Genomic DNA, 25818 nt, shown 5'->3' with positions numbered 1-25818 from the left:
CAAGGTTGGCAAAAATATTCATTCTACCCCATGACTAAACCATTTTTTCCTGGTTGGAACTCATTCTTTAATTGAAAAATAAAAATAGCTTCCAACATGATGGGGGGTATTCTTTCATGTCTTTGTCTATAGAAATTTAATGGACAGGTAAATCTCTGATTAATCTCTCTTGTTTATAAAGAATATTAACAAACTTGATCCCCTTCAAGGGAACAAGTTCTTGAGGAAACACTATTTTCCCATTGTATTGATAAGAAAACACAGCCACAAGATTAGATGAGATGACCCTTCCACACAGCTGGAAACTGGCTGGTAGTACTGAACCTCTGCCTGTGTCCTTCACATAGACCAGGCCTATGAAGAGGCTTCTGGTGTCTGTAACGTGGGTTCCAGACCCATTGTGGTGACTTTCCATGTCTCCCAGAGGTCAGGATGCCGGGCAGTGTGTACAGAGTTCAGGCCGTATGACAGCCTCTCCACTTTTAAATTTGAGAATTTATAAACTTTCCAGGGAGCCTCACAGCTTGGGCAGCAGATAACTTTCCCTTGGGAAACCCATCCTTTAACTACAGAGGGTTAGACTTCTGCTCTTCTATCCATTCTATGGCTTTTCAGTAAAAATTAGGTATGAGATAATCTGACTCTTGGCCTAAATTAAAGAGGCTGATTTAACTTGATTACTCTCATATCTTTTCAGGGTTTGTAATAATTTCTTAAATATTTGTGAAGTCATATTGGAACCAAAACATCATCTGCACTCTGGAAATAGACAACAAAGATATCTGACTACCTAATATTTTTGTATAGGTGGTCTATCTATCTATATCTATCCATCTATCTATCTGTATCTGTCTATCTGTCTACCTATCTGTACCTATCTATCTGTCTGTCTGTCTGTCTGTCTGTCTATATATCTACCTATCTATCTATCTATCAAGAACCAATATTAATTCACCTACAGTGGAAGATTTTTTTTTTTTGTAAACAGATGGATGAACAAAGGTACAGAATTTTGCTCCAAAGCATACCCCAAATCTCAAATTGCCCAGTGAAACAAGCCCCACACAGTCAAACTCAAGCACAAATATTCAGGTCAAAACCTGGATGTTAGAAGAGGGAAAAAAAAAACCCACAGAGGGCATATGTATGCATGATACTTCTTCCTTTCACTCTGGGATTCAGAGTAATTTTTCCACCTACTAATTCAATGTCAGAGTCTGAGAGACCAAATTCAGACTAAACAGCCAGGGGACAAGCATGCGATGTTTGGCAAAGCAATCATTACAGAGAAACACCACTTCTAATGAAAAAAATATAGATAACCTGAGGACAATTCAACTGGTATATTTGTTCTGTGGTGGTAAAAAGAAATCATGATTCTATAACTCACTAGCAGTAAAGCATTTACTATGGGCTTTATTTTTAATCCCAAAACAGGACAAATATTTTTGCGATAAATCCCAATAGTCTATGAAAATTAATCTTGACTTCAGCCTCAGCTTGGTTATGAGGCAGGGGAGTACAGTGAAATCAGAACTGGATTTAGCTGTGGAAGACCTGAGTTCAAGTTCCTGATCCATCACCTACTAATACCATGGCCTCACATGAGCTACAGGACATTCCAAGTTTCAAATTCATTGGTTGCAAAATGAGGAAAATAATAGTAACTCCTTGTCAGAGTTGCTTTGGGGATTTGTTTTTATGCATGTGTATGTGTATTTGATATATATCATATATGAGAATTTGATACACATGCATGTATGAGGATGCTATCGGAAAACTCTGAAGTGCCATCCAGCAATAAATTGATTTAAAAATGTACTTTAGGCTGCTTGGTGGTTAATATATTCATTGTAATGGGAATTTTACCTTTAGTAATTATAGACTAATTTAGTATTGCTTATAGGATGAAACAAATACTTATGAAATAGCAGAATTAGAGTAGTAGTTAATACCATTAAATATATATATGTTTTCTATAAAAATAACTAGCTCAGTAAATATGGCATTCATGAGGTTTAGCCTCTTAGCTGTATTATGAATAGGAGTTTATAAATATAATTCTTATCCAGTATATTAAATTATATGTACTTACGTATTTTTCTTATATATCTTTCTGGAGTTTTGTGGATTTTTTTGTTATGTGTTTTACATGGGCAGACACCGGGAATCAAACCCGGGTCTCTGGCATGGCAGGCCAGAACTCTGCCACTGAGCCACTGTGGCCCGCCCTGGAGTTTTGTATTTAAGAATTGTGGCACAATGGAAAGAATATGGGTTGTGCAGCTCCTAGGACCTAAGTTTTACCACTCATTCCAGCATTTTCTACCTGTATCAGTTTTAGTAATTCATTTTCTATTTTTCCTGTCAGTCACAAATATTGGGTGATTTAATATGACCCCAAAAATGTGCTAAGTGATTTAGACACATTTTCTTATTTAATTCTTGGCATATCCAATGAAGTAGATACTCGTTTTATCTCTATTTTACAGGGAAGAAAACTGAAGCACAGAGAGGTTATGTGACTCACTCAAGGTCCAACAGCTACTAAGTGGCAGAGGAATATTTGGGACTAAGTCTGATTCCAAAATCATGTTCTTCATTGTCATAGAAGGCCTTAAAGTTCCAACCTCAATACCTGCAACAATTACTGCTACAACTGCCATCACCTGTGTCAGCTATGTCCAGGCACTAAAGTTGGTGTTTTGAATACACATTAATCATCTTTAATGCTTCCTTCAATTTTATGTTTTAGAAATGATAAAATTGAAATTTTAAAGGTTATAAAACCTTGCACCAACCCCAAAGGTCACAGATGATAGAGCCCAGATATAAACCCAGATCTAACTTGCTCCTAAGCCCCGGCTGCTCCAAAAGGCTTCACTCAACCCAAAAACTCCTGCATCTCACAAACACAGCAAGGTTTCTGGATGGGCTGGGCCTAGAAATGATTTGATCTTAAATTCCAGGAGTTAGTCTGTGGTAGTTTGGAGCTGTTTGTACCCCAGAAAAAGGCCATGTTCTTTTAATCCATTTTTGTAGAGGCATGCCTATTGTGGTGGGGCTTTTTGATTAGGTTGTTTCAATTGGGATGTGGATTCAAGGTTGATCTTAATCCCTTACTGGAGCCCTTTATGGGAGGATAAAAGATAGAAACACAGAGAGTGAGAAGCATGCCAGAGATGGTAACAAAGAACCCACAGACACTCAGAGAGAGCCACTGGAATCAGAAGCCAAAAGCAACAGAACCTGGGAGCACGGGACCAGAAGGTGCTGGCCATGTGCCTTTCCACGTGACAGAGAAACCCCAGATGCCAGCTACCTTTCCTTAGAGAAGGTATCTTCCTCTTGATGCCTTAATTTGGACGTTTTCATGAACTTAGAACTGTACATTTGTAACCCAATGAATCTCCATTGTAAAAGCCAACCCATTTCTGGCATATTGCATTCTGGCAGCTTTACAAACCAAAACAGAGTCCCAGGAATGCTGGGGAGACAGGGCCAATTGTAGACCAAAAGCTAGAGCAGGAAATAAAGGCAACACCCAGGGAAAGGCTGGGTGCAGAAAGAAAAAAGTCTGAATGAAGCAAAGCGTCCGAGAGTACTGGAAGGAGGTGGTATTATTAGTCTTAGATGCACAGTAAGATTCAATGAAAGAGGAAAATAAGAGAAGACAATATAAACTCCTGTTCACAGTATAGCTAAGAGGATAAACTTGATGGATTTCCTATTTTCTGAGCTGGTTAATTTCTATGTTTGTGCTTTCTATGTTTTATTGGGCAATGGGGACTGGAGCTATTCCATGAACACTCATTGGCGAAGCCAACGTGCATGTCTAGAAAAAACTCGAGCTTTACATGCAAGCCAGTAGGCATCTGCCAAGCCTACCTGAGGCATTCGTTGTGATCTTGAAGTTTTTTTTTTTTTTAAATAACATTCCTTGAAATGAACACACAGTTGGTTCTTGGGAAATGATAGGCCTCCCTGCCATCCCAATGTCTTTTCTATTAGCCTCTCTCATAAAGAAAAGGGCTCTCTGTCTTCTTGTAAGGAATGTGTATAGTCTAGTGGTTAAAAGAAATAGAGAACACCTATAGATTGGGAGAAAGATCAAAGGAGAAAGAGGAGGTATAATGCAAAGAACACGATTTGGCAAACAAGTATAACTGCTGAATCACTACATTAATGTTTCTTCTAGCTTCCAGTGTTTAGGAGCAGCTAGAAGGAAAAATCTGAGATGGTGGAATAGTAACCCATGATAAACTCTCATCTCTGTTCTGTAACTACTTGTTGAAATGTGCTTTGAAAATTATTGCTTTTTACTTTCTTCACTTTGTATATATTTTATATTTTACAATTATAAAAATGTTTAAAAAAGGAAAGGGAGTACAACATTCAAGAGCACAAATTTTGCTATGCAAACATGGTAACTTCCTTTTACTTCCTATAACAACTCAATTTCTGTTTCAAGACCCAATTTTTTCTAATAAATCTTCACTTCACGAATTCCAAGACTTTTTCTCCACAGTTTCGTGAATGCCCCTTGCTCCTTTTCCCATCTTTCTCTCTTTGTACTTGAAATTGAGTGAAATTCTAGAATGCTACATTGTATCAAGCACGCAGGTTGAGATGGAGGTAAGGAAAACAGTTTAGATAGATGTTCTTTTTTCTATCCTGGCGTCCTCTATCTTGTCTTTGTCCATTGGTCTCTGATCTCCAATGACATCTTTTCATCTAATTTTATATGTATTACTATCCAGAGGAGGGAGACTCAGGTCAAAAATACTAATGTTTCTTTAGCAAGATTTTGAAGGTACAAATCTGTCAAGGTTCAGTCTCAGGACCTCCCCACTTTTCACTCTATTTTCTCTCACTTTTTTCTATACTCATGGCCTTGCTTATAACATATGGGCCACTTCTTTGTTTAAGGCGATTTCATAGTTTCTTTTTCTGATTAATGACTCTTTCATCTTTTATTCAGTCAAGAACTATTTATTGAGTCTTTACCATGTGACAGGCAGTGCTTGCATTGCACATCAGATTAATATAGATAAGGTCTACACAAATGGTGCTTCCATTCCAATTTTATCATCATCATCGCTCTCATCACTATCACAGTCATCATCACAATCAAGTATCAATGAAATAATTTACAAGTATTTATTTATCTGCAAAGAACACAGTGGGATAAGCAATATAATTATCCATACTTTAATGATGAGGAAGCCAAGACACAGAGAGATTAAGTAACTTAATGCAGGACACACAGCTAGTTAGTATCAGAGCTAGCATCCAAACCCAGTCATTTTTCTCTTTAGCCCATGACTTAAATCATGTGATTATGCTGTCTTCTAATGGATAAACGACCAAATATGTTAGCTTTTTTACTATCTGTGTCAGTTTGAAGCTATTATGTACCCCAGAAAAACTGCGTCCTTTAATCCACACTCAGTATTGCTGGGTGGGATCTTTTTTATTGTTTCCACGGAGATGTGACTCACCCAATTGTGGGTGGTAACTTTTGATTAGATGGTTTCCATGGAGATATGTCTCCATCCATTCAAGATGGGGTTGCTTGCTGGAGCCCTTTAAGAGGGAACCATTTTAGAAAAAGCATAGAGCTGACAGAAACTTCAGAGCCACCAGAAACAGTAGTGCCCATACTGCAAAAGACCTTTGGCGATGCATAAAGAAAATGCCCCTCAGACGTCACAATGTACCTTTGCAGCTGAAGAGAGAAACCACGAATGTCATTGGCCTTCTTGAATGAAGGTATTTTTCATGGGTATCTTAGTTTGGACATTTTTATAGCCTTGCCTTAATTTGGACATTTTCACAGCCTTAGAATTGTGAATTTGCAACTTAATAAATTCCCCTTTTTAAAAGCTCTTCTGTTTCAGGTATAGTGCATTCAGGAGCTTTTGCAAACTAAAACAGAGAAGTGGGGTGCTGCTGTGTTTTTCAATACCATACATTTTGGAACAGCTTTTTAAATGGATAAAGGGAAGATTTCAGGAGAGTTGTGAAGCACATGATAGAGAAAGCCTAGAATTCTTTGAAGAGACTCTTGGTAGAAATCTTGGCTGTAAAGATACTACTGATAAGGCCTTAGACAGAACTGATGCACATGGTATTGCAAACTGGAAGGAAGGCAACCCTTACTTTAAAGTTGCAGAGAATTTATGAAAACCGACTGCTGGTTTTAGATGGAAGGCAGATTTTAAAAGTCATAAACTTGGATATTTAGCAGAAGAGATTTCAAAAAAAGAAATGTGGAAAGTGTGGCCTGGTTTCTCCTTGCAGCTTATAGTGAAATGTGACAGGAAAGAGATAAACTGAGAACTGAACTCTTGGGTGCAAAGAAACCAGAAATTGATGTTCTGGAAAATTCTCAGCTTCCAGAAAGGGAGACCCCAGAGAATAGTGCCCCATGTGAAAATTTAACCCAACATGGAAACAGTAAGGGAGTTCAGAAAAAGGCAGGATTGGAAATGGATTTACAGAAAGGATTTGTGGAAAGTCTTATTGTCTTATAGGCATGATTCCAGAATAATGCCTAGAAATCCAACAGGAGTGTGGTAGGATCTATATAAATGGAACCACTGCCAATCTAAACTAAAAGGGACAAACTGAAAAATAACTTCAAAGGCAGAGCCATGGAAACTAAGGTCTGAAGCCAAGAAATCTTGGCTTTGTCCTTGGAGAGGGTGTGTTTGCTCTGAAGGCAGAGGGCAGGAGTTTCAGGGCCCCAGGCCTCAGAGAGGGTGGAGGTCATTCCTTGGGGACTGGGGAGAGCGTTGCTGCCACCACATTGTTCTGAGGGGGTTGAGCATGTGCCCCAGAGATGGCAGAGAGCCCGGATGTTGTGCTAACGTTTAGAGAGGGTGGAGCCAAGAGAAAGGTGGCCTCCCTGATGTCCTCCAAGATCACAGGCTCCATGGCAGCATTTTGAGAGAGGAAAGCCACTGTGTAGGCCCTTGGAAAGGGTGGGACTGCCACTTTCTAAAGCCCTGAGAATACTTGACTCTTAGACTTTGAAATCTAATGGAGTTTGCCCTGCAGGTTTTTGTAACTGTATGGGCTAGTGACTCCTGATTTCCCTTCAATTTCTCTCTATGCAAATGGAAACATCTATCCTGTAGCTGTCCCTTCTTTGTATGCTGGCAGCAGCTAACTTGTTCTGAGTTTTATAAGTCCAAAGCCAGAGGAGAATTTTGCCTTAGAACAACCCATGCCTGTAGCTGACTTTGATGAGATTTTGTACTGGTTCTGACTTTGTATTACTTTTGTATTTTTATTGAAATGGCTTAAGGTTTTCTGATATTGTTATAGTTCTGATAATATTGTGAGAAATGGAATGTATGTATTTTGTATTTGGAAAGAACATGTCTTTTGGGGGTCTGAAGGACAGAATATGCCAGTTTGAAGCTGTTATGTACCCCCAGTAAAGCTTCGTTCACCCTTAATCCTCATTCAATATTGTTGAGTGGGATCTTTTTGATTGTTTTCATGGAGATGTGACAACCCAATTGTGGGTGATAACTTTTGATTAGATGATTTCCATGGAGATACGTCTCCAGCCATTCAAGGTGCGGTTGCTTACTGGAGCTTTTTATGAGGGAACTATTTTGAAAAAAGCTTAGAGCCTCCAGAGCTAACAGAGCTCACAAGGCCAGAGACCTTTGGAGATGCAAAAAGAAAATGCCCTAAGGGAAGCCATTGAAGAAACCTGGAGAGAAAGCTAGGTGTCACCCTGTGCCTTTGATGCTGAGAGAGAAATCCTGAATGTCATCAGCCTTCTTTTTTTTTTTCCTTTTTCCTGCCTGATTGCTCTAACTAGAACTTCTAATGCAGTTTTGAATCATAGTGGTGACAAAGGGCATCCTTTTCTCATTCTTGATCTTAGGGGGAAATCCTTCTCTCTCTATTGAATATGATGCTGGCTATCAGCTTCTCATATATGCTCTTTACAATATTGAAGTAGTTACCTTTGATTCATAATTTTTGAAGTGTTTTAATAAAAAAAAATGTTGAATTTTCTCAAATGCTTTATCAGTGTCAATAGGAATTATCATATGATTTATTCATTTTGATATGTAATATGCTATCACATTAATTGATTTTCTTGCATTGAACCATCCTTGTATTCCTCGTATAAACCCCATTTGGTTGTGGCATATAATCTTTTAGTGTATTGTTGGATTCAATCTGCCAGAGTTTTGTTGTGAATTTTAGTATCTATGTTCATTAGGGAGACTTCCTGTAGTTTCTCTTTCTTATACCATCTTTACCCAGTTTTCTTATTAAAATGATGTTTGCTTCATAACATCAGTTAAGTACTGTTCCTTTTTCCTCAATTTTTTGGTAAAGGTTGAGCAAAATCGATGTTAGTCATTTTTGGAATGTTTGATAAAATTCCTCTGTGAAGCCATCTGACCCTGGAATTTTCTGTGTAAGAAGATTTTTGATGACTGATTGAATCTGTTTACTTGTGATTGGTTTGTTCATATCTTCTATTTCTTCCTGAGTCAGTGTAGCTTGTTTGTGTGTTTCTGGGGATTTTCACATTTCATCTAAGTTGTTTACTTCTTGAACAAAGGTATTTTTCCCTGAATGCCTTAGTTTGGACAATTTTATAGACTTGCCTTAACTAGGACATTTTCATGGCCTTAGAACTGTAAACTTCCAACTTAATAAATTCCCCTTTTATAAAGCCATTCCATTTCCGGTATATCACATTCCAGCAGCTTTTGCAAACTTAAACTATGCAACAATGATGTTCATTACTGGTGGACATTAAGCAAAATGAAGTCATTGGCATTCTAATCCTGATCATTACTTCACTCAACAAGTAACTTTTGCATTCTTACCCTGTGCTGGGTATGGTCCTCAACTTTGGAGAACACATCAGCAACCAAGATATGCAAAAATTCCTGCTTCCAAGGTATTTACAATCAAAGGAGTAGATAAACTATTAAGGAATAGGAAATTTTAGGGGCTATTTGACACCCCTTCTTTAGTTTCCATTTAGACTCTTATCAGTTTGGGCTGAGACCTGGAGATAGTCCTCTATTTTTAAGGCATGGGTGATAGTACAGCTTTTAATCCATAATTTCCAACCAATCCATTCAAAGTGGAAATGACAACTGCCAAGTGCATTTGTGTATGTGTGCCCTGGGGACTCTGACAGTATATATTTGTCATTCAGAATGGTGCTGAGAATTTATCTTAAGCTCCCTTACCTGTTTCCTCTTTACCTTTAAAACGCAGTCAGGATATTGGTAATACATAAAAGCAACAAAGAACTTTTATCTAGACTATATAAACAACTCTTATAAATCAAAAGAAGACAAACATCCAATAGAAATGGTCAAGCCATTTAAACAAACACTCCACAAAATGGCAAAAAATTTGTAAAGGGTCACAACCTCATGAATCATTAGGAAAATGCAAATTAAAACCAGACTGAAATATCACTGCATATCTACCGGAATGGCTTAATTTAAAAAGATTAATAATACCAAGTGCTGGTGAGTATGCAGAACAACTAGAGTTCTCATACTTTGCTTCTAGGAGTCTGAATTTGTACACTTTGGAAATGTCTTTAGCACTATCAACAAAAAAAGCTCATATTTTTTCCTCCCAGCATAGACTTTCTGGCAAAAATGTGTACATGTATCAGAAGACATTTTACAAAACTATTTATAGTTGCACTATGTATGTTTTAATCTCAAACAGGAAACAACCAATATGTGAACATTCAAATGGATGTCTAAACTGAGACATCTTCATTTAATGGAATTCTATAAAAAGTAAGATCGATGAATCACACACAACATGGATGGATTTCACAAATATAATGTTGAACAAAAGAAGCCAGTCACAGAATTCATAATCAGGGATTCTGTTTATATAGAGTGTTAAACGAGGCAAAACCAAGCTGTGGGTAAAACCAAGAGAGTGGTTACTTTGGGAGGGTAGAAACTAGAAGAGGGCATGAGAAGGACTGGGATTACTGGACATTTTGTATTTCTATAACTGGTGGTAGTAATGAAATCATGTGTGCTTAGATATTTATCGGTACTTCATCAACACTAAACACATGATATATTCATTTTTTATGAATTTATTTTACTGCAGTAAAATTTTGCTTTTAAAATCATTTTTAAAACCATCCAGTAGGTTTCAAACTATTTCAAAATCAGAAATCAGAAAATAATTAATATATTTGCTGTCTTCCATTTTCTGTTTTCCCATTTTCTAACATCTCTTACAGAATCCTGATACTGTGAAACTAGTTGCATCAACAAGATGCTTTAGCTTCTCCAGCAGACAGTTCTTGCTTTTCACCTTTGTAAACTCCCTTAAGTCCTTCTGGACCGAAATAGTGGATGAATGAAAAGGTTTGTTAAGGAAATTCTCATTTTTGCATTCCATTGCCCAGCACAATGCCTGGAACACAGAAAGTAGATAACGGATGCTTGGTGTGTGAATGAAGGGCTGAATTAATGCTTTTTAAATTGCATTGATAAATTTGTTTGGTATCTATACTAAGGTTTAATTTATCTAAGCCTGGGAATTCAATCGCTTTTAGAATGGTTATCCAGTGAGTGTCCTCTGCCTTCCATTTTCTGAGTGGTTGGACCTTTATTGAATTGCTGTAGAAGCCATTTACCCAATAAAGGATGCTTTGTTTACTTTAAATATTTGAAAAATGGTTGCATTCCTTAGGGGATTATTAATTACTGGTTTACTAATTACCCTGGAACTGTGGTGAAGGAAAAACAGAAGGCTAAGCAATTTGAATGAATTCTTATTTAAGTGAGTAATTAGTTAGATCAAAATAATTGACTAAATTAAGAAATTCTTTAATAGACATTATTTAAGGTCAGTTTGATTTTGCTACTAGTGATGCATAACAAATTCATTGTGTGATTAGTAATAAATCTGTCACTCCTGAAGGGCTCCTTTTTAAAACAAAAGGAAGATCTTTTCAGAGGCCTGGAGAGAACTGAGGTACTCCTTATATGTGGGCCATGAAGTATTTTGAATTTCGTCCTGAAATTAGTTTCTGATAAAAATTCAAAATAACAGAGTTAGGATACGGAAGAAAGTATACATTTATTAGCATAAAGAAAACTCTGGCAGGGGAGGAATACATAGATTTTTGAGCAGAGAACATCCCCTTTACATGTTGGTGTCAAGTCCAGAGTAAGACTCATTTCAGATGGAAGTATTGTTGCCCAGCCTCTCCAGAGTTCACCCCTCCCTCAAGACCAGTTCAGAAGCCCTCTCTTCTGGGATGCCTTCTCTGACTCCAACCCCTCAATTAAGTAGTTAGGGATTCCTTAATCTGTGTTTTGCTAACTCATAATGCAAATCCTAAAGCACAAAACGCTTTGCATTATAATGGACGTATTCACTGCTAGACTGTGACCTGCCTGAGTGTCTTTGTAATCTATGAAAGTAGCCAATTTGTTGGAGAGTGAAGCAACAGAGCACGGGTTAGCAAGTATTGGGGAAATTTGTGTCTGATTGGGTCCTCTTTGAGAGTCCTTTTCCTTTTTTTGTGAATGACATGGTTTTTCTAATTAAGAAACTACCACCCCTTAGTAATGCTAATTGGTCTACCACATTTGCAGGGATGACTCCTAATCATCATTTTGAAGGTCCTCTTAGATCAAGCCCAGCTAAGAATTTTTAAACTGGCCCCAGCTCCTGGGTGGAAAAGGCTGCTGTACACCCACGAGCTATGCATAATGTTATTGAAGACGCATGGCTGACCACCATACCGTAGGGCTCCATATGGGAGGAGTGATGGCCATTCCTACATGGGGGCCTATGACTCCTGGTGGGAGCACTCCCTGACATTGGAACACATGTTCGAACTGGAGATGACTTTAACTGCCTGAGCTAGAAAGAGGTCGTGTATAATACCAGGTTTTATATTAAACAAAAATAAATTTTCTCTAACGGGAGTTTTCAGACAGGTTGTCCTAATATATTAACTTCTGTCTGTGTTTTGAATAGTCAATTTCACGGTGAAATGAGTTCTTAATAATATATTTACCACCTGGGAGAAATCTCCCAGCCATCTGGAAAGGAGAGGGGATTTAGTACCTCCAAACGGAGATTGGATTTTTTTTCCACGGTTATTTATTTATTTTTACATCAGGTAGTGGGAAGGATGACTCGGTCCCAGCTTTGCTGCTGCAGTGGGCGGGATGCAGACTGCATAGGATCCTGCGCATGCTCAGGGACTCCTCGGTGCCTGAGCCGGGAGTCCCAGCCCTCCAGGAAGGCAAAGATGCTGAACGAGTGACCTGCTCTGTATTGGGAGCAGGTGGGAAATACAAACAGAATGTAGCCCCCCATGGCCTCGATTGTATTCTGCAGCTTACAGGGGGAAAGAGAGGCGTAGAAGGTAAAGAATTAGCACAATGACTTTGGGCTGAAAAGCGTGGAATTCAAATTCTGAGTTTTTAGTTGTGTTACAGATAACTAAATCTTTTGGAGCTTTTCCCCCTCCATCTTTAAAGTGAAAATAAAAATACCTACCTTTGGATGTTGCAAAGATTGGCAATAATGACAGTCAATGGCAGCATCAATGGCTGGTGTGAAAATATAGAATAGGTGAAAGAAAGTGAAAAATATATGGTACAAATACATCATATTTTTTATCTGGAGCTGGACAGATAAAAAATAAGGGAGTTAGTTTGCTTTATAAGGAGTTTTCAAAAGCAAAAAAGTCCATTATTCATTCATTCTACAAATATATACTGAGCATCTACCATGTACCAAACCCTCTTCTAGGTGCTTCAGAAGCATCCATGAAAATATCAAATAGTCCTGCTTTCTTTCAGCTTACATTCTCACGGGGGCAGAGTGGACAGACAATAATAATAAACATAATAAATAATTCATTTTATATTTTATTATGTGATAAATGCTAATGAAGAGTAAAGTAAAACAGAAAGGAGAAGGAATTTGGTGTTTCAAGGGTGGGTACCTTGTAATTTTAACAGGATATTCAGGGTAGACATTATGTATAATATGACATCAGCACCAATACTGGAGAGAGATGAGTGAATCGAGTGGATGTCAGGGAGGAAACAGTCCAGGCAAGGAAGCATCCAAGTGGTCAGTGAGCTTTCTGGGCATGTCCAAGGAGCAGCCTGGTGTTCACTGTGGCTGACAGTGACTCAGGGAGATTAGCAGGAGTCAGGATAAAAAGACAACTCTAAACTAGATAAGCAGAGAGCTATAGGTCATTGTAAGGACTTAGCCCTTTACTGGAAGGGAAATAGGCGGCTACTGGAGTGTCTTTCCAAAAAGAGTGATGACATTTAATTTATATTTTTTAAAAATCATGCTTCATTTGGCTTCTATGTTGGAACTAGATTTGGGTACGGGGTGGGGGTGGGGGCAAATGTGGATGGAAGGAGAAGAGTTGGGCGATGTAGTAACCCACACCAAAGATGACTGTGTCTTTGACCAGAGTGGTAGTGGTGAAGGCATTGAGAAGTAATTAGTTGCTGGACATATTTTCAAGGTAGAGGAGCATGAATTCCTGATGGACTGAATTTGGAACATGAGAGAAAGGGAATGGGCAAGTGTGCTGCAAGGGATTTGGCCTGGAAAAGCGGGAGGCTGAACATGGCATTGGTTACAAATGGTGAAGGTAGTGAGTGGATCATGCTTGGGAGGTCAGGTCAGGGGTGCAGCTTTGAAGATGGTGAGATTGATGTGTTTATCAGACATAGGTGGAGTCGAAGAGAAGGTAATTGCCTACAAATTTATCTGCAGTTCACTTCTGCACTGGAGATGTACATTTGGAAGTTGTTGGCATATGGATGCTATTGAAATCTGTGAGACTAAATGAAATCCCAAGGAGGTGAATGAGAACAGATAAAAAAGGCCAAGGATAACTCAGAAAATGAGAACACAGTGACAGGGAATGTCACAAATGGGCAAGCAGGGAGGTGGATGAAAACCCTGAGCATAGTGTTCTGGAAGTTATGTGAAGACGATGTATAGAAGAGAGAGTGATGACATGTACCCAGTGCTGCCAGCAGGTCAAGGGAAGAAGAGGCCTGAAAATTTACCTTCCAATTTGGAAACAGGGAGTTCAATGGTCACATTGAGAATATTTTCAGCAGAGTAGTGATAGCATAAGCCTGATTGAAGAGAAGTGAGGGGAGAATATGAAGACAAGAATAGAAGACAAAAATCCAGACAACTTTTTCAATTTTTTTTCTATAAATGATGCCAAGGAGATAAGGTATAAAACAAAAAGTCCTTAAAAAATGGAATAGACAACAGCATGTTTGTATGTTGATGGGAATGATCCAGAAGGAAGAAAAAAATGTAGCATGTAGGAGAGAGAGTGAGCAACAGGTCGAAGGTGGCTTTGATAAATTATAGGGAAGAGGATCCAGAGCCCATTGTAGGTATGTGTGGTGTTGGTCCTGGCATGTGGATTGACAGATGGTCAAACTTGATGGAAGTGCTTTTCTAAATAATTTTAAATTTCTCATTTAATTGGGAAGCAAGGTCATCAATTGAACATCAGGATGATAGAGGGAGTGTTGGAGGTGAAGAAGAGAGGAGAAGCTGTGAAAGGATCGTGCTGGAGAGAGGGAGGGTGAATGAGCTAGAGGAATGATGTGATTGTCCAGCAAGTACAAGGTCCACTTGAGGCTGGTAATGATGAATTTTAAATAAGATCATAAAATTTGTGGTCAATTAAATAAATTAAATGCAAATTTTGAAGCATCTTAGAGGTCATGTTCTTTAGATATAAAAATGAATAAGATATAATACCTCCCCTGAAAGAACTCAAAGTCCAACAGTGAGAGAGACTGGAATATGAAACAAATAACTATAATAAATTTTAATAATGTTATAATTGAGTTATACGTAGTGTTTCAGGAATTCCTGCCAAGTACTGTGGCCAAAGAGAGTGACACAGCAAGCCAGAGATGTATTTCGTACCAAAAGCAGAATTTGGGTCTCCCTAGTGACCTTCCATTTACTCAATAAATACTTAAGAAGTACCCAGCACTGAGCTAGTTAACAGTAAAATGGTGACCAAGACCATCAAAGAATTCGCCACAGAATGCAATGACTTCTGACTTTAGCTGTACATTCAGATCATTTGGGGGCTTCTACTTAGCCAGATATCCCAGCCCTACCCCAGACCAACATGTCAGATGTTTTCAAATGCTTCCAATATACAGACAGGAAATAAAACCAATGACCTGCTGGTAGAGACAAATAAGAAGAGAGAAACAGGAATATAGATGTGATAAATGCAATACAGTACAGAAGCAGAAGGTGGTAGGGGAGATCATTCAAGGGTTACCCCCTCAAGTTGAGGGACCGGTGGAAGACCTTCCTGAGCTGAGCCGGGGAGGCGTGACAGTTAGCAGTGGGAAGTGGAGTGAGGAAGGGAATTCCAACTGGAGAAGCCAACACCTAGAGGGGAAACTGTAGGTTCAGGGAGGCCAGAGCAGATTACATGTAACAGGACAGAAGTGGCAGGAGCTGCTGAGACCAGGAGGCAGGGGCCACATGGAAAATTCCATACTTTGTTACCACTGCAATGCCCTCAATTAAGGATTATCAGGGAAACCACCTGGACATACGGAACTGGGATCATCCATCTGGCTGAGGGAGGAAGGACAACATCTTAAGTGAGTCAGTAGTGTCAGAGGGTAGGAAAGGGTTCCGGAGCTAGAATTAGTTACAGGGTAGTTTCTGGGCAGATGTTATGGAGCAGCAGCTGAGCAAGGATTGGTCAGATTTTGTGAATCAGCTGACTTGCTGGAAAAGTCTGTGGGCTTCTCTTTGGAACATATGAGTCCACGGGGAGTTTCTGCTAAATCACTTTGCCGATGGTCTTTTTGTGGTACATAGAGCATGAATGAGCTGGTGTTGAAACAATTTGAGCTCCATGTCATGGTTTGGTATAGTTGATCAGTATTACAGGTTGCCATACAGTTTTTCAAGCCATGGTTTCTGTTTCATTTCTTGTGGTTTTCTGTATTAAGAAAATATGACATGGCAAGTAGAGTATTAAGTCCGGAGATTGTCCAAAAAATGCAGTGTTCTTAAGACTGCTGACTCTTGGATGGGATTTAAGATGAACACCACAACTACTGAGCAGGTTTAAGGCCAACAGGGGCAAACGACTCCATAGGAAATTGCCCTTTTCTTAAGATACATTGAAAGAATATCTCTTTAAAAGAAGTGCATTGATTTAGAACATCAGCCATTCAGGAACAAAATTTTCATGCATTTTGATGTAAACATTATTACTTTTTTTTTTTTAACAGTGAATATGTGATTTATTTTGCAAAGTATCCTTTTAGGCATAGAGAAAATCCCAAGTATTAATGGTGGTGTGATTTGAGGAATTTTACTTTTAAGTAGACTTTGAATTTTTTACACTATACATATTTTAAAAATTAGATAGAAAAGAGAGTTTTAAAAATGTGTTTTTTAAATTTGAAATAATATCAAACTTACAGAAAAGTTGGAGGTACTGTTAAAATTTTTCCGTGAGCTATTTGAGATTACATCACTGACATGATGTTCTTAACCCCTGAATACTTCAGTTGTGTTTCGTATAAACCAGGACATTCTCCTACATAGTCACAATAAAATATTTAGATCAGGATATTAACACTGATACATTACTACTATTTAATATTCAGACTCCATTCAAGTTTTGCCAGTTATCCCAAGAATTTCTTTAATTAAAAGGACTTAGTTCAGAGTCATTCATTATATTCAGTGGTTCAAACACAGTTAAATTTGTATCAAAATTTATAATATGAATATTTCCAATATTTAGAAAAACATTTTGAATAATAAAATGTAAAAATATGTACTAATCACCCATTTTTCTCACGTCAACTTTTTTGCCAAATTTACTTCAGACTTTTTCCCTACAAATTAAAACGTTGCAGATAAAATAAATCCCCTGATTTATCCTTTCCACTTCCATTTCTCACTCTTGTCCTTCCTCCCCCAGGGGTGCACATGGCCATGAACTTGGTGACATTGCTTTACTTTTCTAATGGGAATTTATTCATATATGTGTATCAAAAAATATCATTTTGACGTCCATGAATTTGAACTTCTGTAACTGCTCTCAATCTGGTTTTATGCTTGAGCTGCTTGCCTTGGTAGTGAAACTTTAGGTTTTTGAGTTCTGATTCATTTCCAGTGATATAAAGAGCCCTAATTAATTCATTTCAGTTGTTGTGTAGTATTCCATTTTATTAATAGACTACTGTTTTGGTTCCCTCTTGTTGCAGGACATTTATGTTGTTCAAAATATTGCAGTCAAATCCTACATAAACTTTCTTGCATATGGCTCCTCACTTATGCAAGAGAATTATTGGGTGTAGGTTAAGAGCCTTTCAGTTCTAGATATTGCAGAACTTCTCTATAAATAGTTCTATAGTTTATAATCCCACTAAGGGCGAATGAAAGTAGACAACTTGCTGAGTGTATAATATGCTATACACTGTAGAATTCTACTTTTCATTTGTATTTTCCTGATTGCTCGTGTGGTTGAGCCTCTTTCTATATACTTATTAGCCATTTGCTATTCCCTTTTATTAACCATCCATTTTTCCTAAGTTTTTTTTCACCGTTCTTGGATAATAGGTGTTCCTCTCTCCAACTATTTGTATACAAATTTGTTGTTAGTCATATGCACTGAAAATACCTTCTCCTAGTCTGCACCTTGTCTTTTCACTTTTTTTGTCTTCTTTTATTTTGTAAAATACATTTTATTTTATTTTAATTTAACGTAGTCTTGTCCTTTATAAGTGTGTGTGCTTGTGTGATTGCATTAAAAAAATCATTCCCCACTTACATCTCATATATAAGTTATTCTAATAATTCATATTCTAATAATGACAAGACTTTGATTTTTGTATTTAGCTCTTTTATCTGTCTAAATTAATGTTTGTATATTGCATGAGAGAGGAGTCCAGGCAGTATTTATTGATTCCCCATGAATCTGAAGCATCAGTTCTATCATAAATCCAGTTTTCATGCATGTGTGATTTTCTTTTGGGACTTTTATCCTGTACTACTTTTCCATGTGTCTAATTTCTACACTGTTTTAACAATTTATAATAATTTATACATCAAATACTCATCTGGTAGAATGCGTCTTTCAAACTTTTTCCTCAGATTTCTTTGTTATTCTTGTTCCTTTGCTCAGCCTCCTTAAAATTAATGTCATGTACTATGAAACATTCTCTTGAGATTTTAACTAAAAGTGTATTTAATTAAAATAATAGAATAATTTGCTGTGAATTGATATACCAGTGATATTGAGTTTTTCTATCCATGGATATGTTATATATTTTCATTTACTTTGGTCTCACTTTTTGATTTCCAATGAAATTTTATAATTTTTGCTGTAAATCTCTTTCACGTATTCTGTATGGTTATTTCCAGAAACTAGGTTTTTGTTGCCATTGTAAATAATGTCTTCTTTAATTACTTTTTATCTGTAATCAGTTTGTGTTTAAGAATTTAATTGCTATTTCTGTATTGATCAGCAACTCCTCTAAATTCACATATTAATTCTGATTTATCTTTTGATTCATGAGGATTTTCTACATAGATAATCATATTAATAGAAAATCATTATAAGGACTTTATTTCTTTTCTAATCCTTATTATCTTCAATAATTTTTTTACTTGTCTCACCGTACTGGATCTGCCCTCCAATATATGTTTGAACAAAAGCAATGACTGTAGAGTGACTGAGTCAAATGATTTAATTACCAAATATGAAGCTTGTCATATATTTCTGGTAGATGCCCTTTCAGTTAATGATGATTCATTATGTCAGCATGATTGCACCACATTTTATTTAATAGTTGTGCTGTATCCATTCAGCTGAAGAATAGTTCTTTTTTTCTTTTGTCCCCTCAAACTTGACCAAATATTCCAGGTGTTCAGTGACTAAGTCTGCTGGTTACATGCAGAGCCTGGATGAAGGAAAATAACTGAGAAAAAAACAAATTGGGATTGGATGAGATGGCATTCATACAGTAGAATGGGGGTGATCTGACTGAAACGAAAACTTGCTCATTCAGCATCACTCATGTATATGTTGTGTTTGTGCATTTGTGTGCCTGTATGTTTATGTACGCATATGCTTATGTGCATGTGTATATGTATATACACACACATGCATGCGTATACCTGTGTGCAGATGTATATATTGTTTTCCACTTTACCAAGTGTTGTTGCTGTTAATTGAAAGACTAATGAATTTATTATTATATGCCATTCTTTGTATTCCTAGTATTGTTCATTTCTACTTTGTCTCTTTCTTTTTTCCCCCTTAATCTAACTTAATAGAGATGTGAGAGTTCTATTGGTCTTTTCTGAGAAATACTTCTTGACTTTGTTACTATTTTTAGATTTTTAGTTTTCTATTTCAGTAGTTTCTTCTCCAATTTTTATTATTTCTTTAATATGTATATTCTTTGGGTTTACTCAGTTGTTCTTTTCATTAGCTCACTAATTGCGGATCTTTATTTTTTTCTAAGTGTCCTTGTAAATACTGTACTGTTTTAGTTGTAAGCTGTGCATTTCAACTTCATATTTAACTATCATTTGGTTCTAAATGCTTTTGCATTTTTAAATTTGGATTTTTAATTTGATCCATGAGTTATTTTTTTAAATTTATGGAAGTATGTGTATGAACATGCATATGTATATTCTACCACTTACTAGCTGCATGATCTTAGTCAAGCCACTCAATGTCTTTGTATCTTAACTTTATCTGTAAAACAGAGATGTTAATAGTACATGCCCCAGCATTGTGTTATTTTATGAGAACAGTGCTTAGAGCAGTGCCTGAACTGCAGTAAAAACAATGGAAGTCTTAGCTGTTATGTTATTATTGGTATCAAGTGTAGCTTACAAATATGTATGTGTGTGTGAGTGAATGTGAGTGTGTGTGCATTAGGACTCCCTCAGTGGCCTAAGTGGTAAATACTGCATATTTACTTTAAAAAGAGCATGCATTCTCCAAGTTATTAGGCACAAGTTTCTACAAATGTCCAGCCAGGCAAAGAAGAGTCTCTGGAGAAGACAGAAAGACTAGCACTGCTCTTGGATATGGGGGCCAGGACCTATCCATTGATTCAGGGCCGAGAGACATAAATCTTATTATTTGGGGAAAAGGATAGTAACAGGAAGATAGAAAATGGTGTAAGGAAAGTCAAGGCAAAAGGATGTGTTGGAGCAACTGGGGAATTGGACAGTTTACCAAAAGCTGAAGTGGGAAAGGGCTGGGACTCAGTGATGACTCTGGAATGAAGGGAAAAATGCGGATTTGAGTATTAGGTGATGGTCAAGGTTTCTGCTTCTGTAGGCACAGATTTAATCTCATGAATCCATCTTCCGCTTGGTTGAGGGTCCGCTGGCGGGATACCAAAGTATTCTGACCTTGGTTCTTTTTCACAGAATACAAATAATAATTGATATATTGTAAAAACTACCTAATCGATTATTTAATCCAGTCTTTGAAATAGGATGATTATTCAGTGAATACTGGCTACTATTATATATTAAATTTATTGTAACTACATAAATGTATAAAAATACATGTAAGTGGCTAGTAATAATAATATAATGCTAAGGTAAAACTATGAAATATGATCAGGGAAGGTACAAAAATAGAACCTGTATGTTTCTGCTGACCAAGGACAGGACTTGTTCTTAGAACCCAGGCTCTGGCCAAACCTTCCAGGAGTTCCATCAGGATTGGAATCATCACTCTTTACTTCCCAGGGTTTAAAACACAGGAATACTCTACCCCTCTCTGCCCCTTTCTGGCAGCAGCAGCAGGTCAGAAATCCATTGAAAGTTGACCAATCTTTTCCTAGCTCAAGAATAGATGTTGGTGATGGTAGCACATGATTGGGGATATAATTAACACCACCAAATTGTACACTTAAAAGTGGTTAAAATGTGGAATTTACATTCTATATATGCTACCAGAATAAAGAATAAAAATAGTAATAGCAACAACATAGAACCATGCAACACCAACAGTGAAGCCTAATGCAAACTGTGGACTATAGTTAATAGAATAATTATAGTAATATTGTTTCATCAATTGTAAAAAGGTTTCACGATAATGTAAAATGTTAATAATAGGGGAAACTATGTGTGAAGGAGGACATATGGGAATTATATACTTTTTGCATGAGTTGTCTGTAAGCCTACAACTGCGCTAATAAAAATAGATGGGAAAAAAAAAAAGCAAGCAAAGATCTGCTAGTCTCATTTCAGAGCCAGACCCTAGGAAAATGTCCAAGATCAAAATACAAAATTGTGGGTGGGGGTGTTCATGTGTATGATAGGGGTGCAGAGACTGCACATATAAGAAAGACACAAGGCTTCAATATCACCCTCCATACCATCCACCAGAAGCCAGAGACACACGCAGGCAAGCCCCTACTCTAACTGGATTTCAGCCCAATTGGTGAGTTTTAGTTACACCGAACAATGGCATTTCTTTGTATTGCCTTTTCACTCAACAGGAGCTACCTTCCCATCCTCAGCACCAGAATTCTTATCTTATGTGAGGGTTCTGCTGTTTCCTGTACCACTGGCAGCTTTCCGTCAATGGCAGGGAGCCATAGGCTCATGGAGAGATTACCACTCACTCAAAAGGTCATTTCTGCAGCTGAGAAGAATAGTCTAAGCTCATCTGCCAAGTTGCTTCTAGCTCTGAAAATATATGACTGATTTGTCTTATGAATTCAGGGTGTTGGGCACTTTGACAGGCACTGGTTAATAACTACTGTTAATTAGGCAATTTTCTATATTGGGAAGATAATATGGTCATTGTTTATATCAATTTACAGCAGTCTCCCAAATAAAAATCACAAAATGCACTGGTCAAATCTATTCTACCACCACTATATTAACCAATGTGTGAACTAAAATGCTCGATAGAAATCTCTGACCAGTTCTCTCTTGGCTCAACAGAAAATGTATGTTGTTAGCAGTTTCCCAGGTGGGAAAATGGACTGCATCAACTGGGAATCTCCGAGTTGCTTATCATATTAACAGTCCGTTCTATCGGGCTCCAACCCGACCATTATCTACAATGGGCTTTAAGGTTAGTTCAGTGTCTTTGCTTAGGACTGATTTAGCATGTTCTAAATATGCTTAATGAGGAGTCATTCATTCCTACATTCATCTGCCCAGTACTTGTATTCCTAAGAACACAATTATGGATGATTCATAGACCCCCTCTTAAAGGAATTCAGCATTTAAGCACAGAGACAGACATAAAGACATACAACCTCTACAAATACAATAAATGTAGTGATTCCAATAAGTAAGTCCAAGTTTTTATGAGGTCCCAGAGGATTGCCATCTAATCCAAGCTAGAGGATCAAGGAAGTCTTCTTTGAGAAACAATGCTCTCTCAGTGCCCTAATGGATGTATGTACTTTCTTGGGGTAGAGGTAGAAATCAGGAGAGGGGTGAGTTGAAACTATCTGTAAAGAAAGTTCAGAGTAAAGTCATAGATTTCAAAGGATGTCTTGTACATAGAACACCCTAGGTAGCTCAATTTGTTGGAACATAAAGTGTGACCATGGCATGGTATAGGGTGAAGCTGTAGAGAAAGGTAGCAGCCTGTCACAGCTGACTTTGCACACTGTGTTAATGGGTCTGGCTTAAACCTGTGGGTGGCAGAGAGCAATGGATCAGTTCTGAGTGAGGAAGTAGACATTGGGGAAAATGTGTTTTATCAAGTCTTTGCCATAATTTTAGGACAGATTACCAGTTAAGAAAAAAATTAGGAATTTTGTGAGCTTGCACAACTTTATTGAGCACTCAGAGTATACATGGTTTATTAGTCATCTATTATTGCACAACAAATTACTCCAACACAGTAGCTTAAAGCAACAGACATATGTTATCTCCCACGGTTGCTGTGGGTCAGGAATCCTGCCACAGCTTAGCTGCGTCCCCCAGCCCAGAGTCTCTCATAAGGATGAGAGGAAGGTATCTGCCTGTGTTGTAGTCATCTTAAAGCAATATTTGGGGTGGATCCACTTTTAAGCTTACTCATGTGGTCATTGGAAGAATTCAGTTCCTCTTGGGCTATTGACCTGAGGGCCCCAGTTCCTTGCTGACCATTGGCCACTTGAATGCCCTCAAGTCCTTGTCACATGGACCTCTCATGAGGTGGCTCACTACATGACATCTTGCCCCATTAGCAAGAGACAGAATATGAGCTATAATCTAATCACAGAAAGTGATGGCACCCCAAGATGTTTGCTGTATTCTACTTCTTAGAGCAATTAACTAGTTCCAACCCACATTAAAAGGGAAAAATTACACAGGGCCTGTTTTCTGGGAGGTAAGAATGAAATGGTCCATTGGGGATCATCTTAGAGGCTGACCTCCACTTATGGTAAATGTTCATCGTATGATAGTGACATATTTACTAAATTAATGAAACACCTTCTCTCTCTATTCTTTACTTTCTCAATCTGTAATAGGGTTTTCTGAATATAGAAGCATTTTGTTAATGAATGGAATTTTAAGGTTTTTAAAACTTCAGGTATAAAGTTGGTATGAATATTTAAGACATCCTGAATATATATATATATATATATATATATATATATATATATATATATATATATATATATATATATATATATATTTAATCAACTCTAACCCCTTTTCCTCCATGCAGTCCTAAGTTGCTGATTTTTTTTTCTCCTTGGATTTCAGCTAAAAGAAAAACAGCCATTTAACAGCTGTAGATGAAGACATAGAATCCCATAATAGTTATAACACCCAAGTTGAGGTTTCCTTAATTTGCTTATTAAATAGTTGATCTCTTTCACTTCTCATCCAATAAGTTAAAACTGTTGCCATTTGGAATCCTTTTCATCTACATGAAAGTCACTTCCCTGATGATATGATAGTATCATTCCTAACGTGGCCTTCAGCTGCCGGCAGGGCTGTGGGGAAGGTCATGATGGATGTTATTACAGAGAATCCTCGCATAACATGAAACATTCATGCTTCCTATCAGCCTCTTCTTAGATGCTACTCGGAGAGGCCTACTTCTCTTTGACCTTTGATAATATCATCAATGTGAATGCTTTCTTTAAAAATACTGTTAATACTAACATTTAGATGGTTTTTACATTTTACAAAGAACTTTCACAACTGCCTTCACGCTTGGATGTCATCCTAGCTCTGAATCCAGGCAACCGATTGGCTCCAAATCTCATGTCTAGGAAGTGTCCAAGCCACATTTTGATCCCCATTCTCTGCTTTGTGCTTCTGCTCTCTTCTTTTAATTACATCATAGTGCATTGTAGAGTTCCAGCACTGTGTTTTCACAAATTAAGAAGTGTTATTTGAACTACCTGATTATACTAGTTTTCAATGTTCCAGGGAAAGGAGCCTAAAATAATTCCTTGCAGTGTTTGACTACTTTTACATAAGCTATTTTGCTGCTTAGTAAACTTAAGTTTTCTCAACTACAAAATAGATTTATAAACATTCTTCCTAATGATAATATGAGGACATAATATAAAATAGGTTTATAATCACCCTTCCTAATAATAATAGTATGAGTCTCAAGAAACTCACTATAAGTAGATTTATGAGCTTACTTATATTGACTTACCAATGGCATGTTTTAAGCAAAGCCTAATGCTAGACAAATTAAGAATTTAGAGGGAGATGGAGACAGAGATTTTGTTTCCAGGAATAATTGCAATTTAGATCAGCTGTTCCTAACATTTCTCAGATTAAGCAGCTCATTGGAGCCCATTGGCTATTATGGCCCTTGCTTGAAAAATCCCCACTGACCAAAAAAAATATTGCATAGAATTTCAGAGGCATTTATAGATTAGCAACAATTCACCTTTAGATGCACTTAAGACCCCCAATGCAGAAATAAGTGATACACACCAAGAAGGCTAAGTGTAGGTTTTTGTAGCCATTAGAGTAGGCTAATGCCCAGGATTAGCTGTCACAACTTGCTAATATTGGTGCAAATGTAAACACCTGAAATCATTCCATTGACTGGTAAAATGCACATTCTCATTCACAGTTGCAGCTTTGAGTATTTGTATTAGCAACCAAAGTGCTTGAAATGAAGGATTGCCTCACAATTAACAATAGACAATAACTATACTAGCAGCTCTTTTAGGACATTAGTCCATCATAACTACAAAAGAAATAAAGCTAGTGGTATTACCTTGCCCTTCCTACATCACTTGGCTCTAATATTAGTGACGCTGACCATGTACAGTAGGGGATCATCTTTTTCTCCTGCAGACAGTCTTTTACCTCCCTAGAGTATGCATTGCTACTGGGAAATGTAGAATACAGAAGATGCTGGGGGGCTGGGTGTAGGTTTCTTTTTCCCTGACATGGAAGTTTGGCATGTCCTTCCAAGAATGGAGGACATTGCCCTCCATCCGCTTAAAGAAAACCAAGAAATAAACAACAAAGAGATTAACTAAGATTCCTTTGGGTAGGTACTGGCTGCAGAGAATGGTCTAATGAGCTAAGCAGCAACAATCAATGTTCAAACTGAGATGGCAGACAAGGTCAGCAGGTCATGCTATGGCATCTGATTTGTCTGGGATAGTTTAGTCGATGAATGACCTGGCAGGAAAAGACTATAAACAAACAGCACTGTCTTTAATTCAAGGTGTGAACTGAAGGGAGGGCAGTGACCCATAGGATTTTTGATTAGAAGAATAGGCAGGAGGT

At 37.5% G+C, this 25818-nt stretch overlaps 1 protein-coding gene across 1 annotated transcript in view; it reads left to right on the top strand.

The window, feature by feature from the left end:
* NTM (neurotrimin) overlaps positions 1–25818 on the top strand; it is a 1015613-nt gene that overhangs the window by 459722 nt on the left and 530073 nt on the right. The gene's annotated exons all lie outside the window — the stretch shown is intronic.

Source organism: Tamandua tetradactyla, chromosome 8 (assembly GCF_023851605.1).
Source record: "Tamandua tetradactyla isolate mTamTet1 chromosome 8, mTamTet1.pri, whole genome shotgun sequence".
Taxonomy (NCBI): Eukaryota; Metazoa; Chordata; class Mammalia; order Pilosa; family Myrmecophagidae; genus Tamandua; species Tamandua tetradactyla.
The sequence above is the reverse complement of the archived record's forward strand: the minus strand, read 5'-3'. Positions and strand labels throughout refer to the sequence as shown.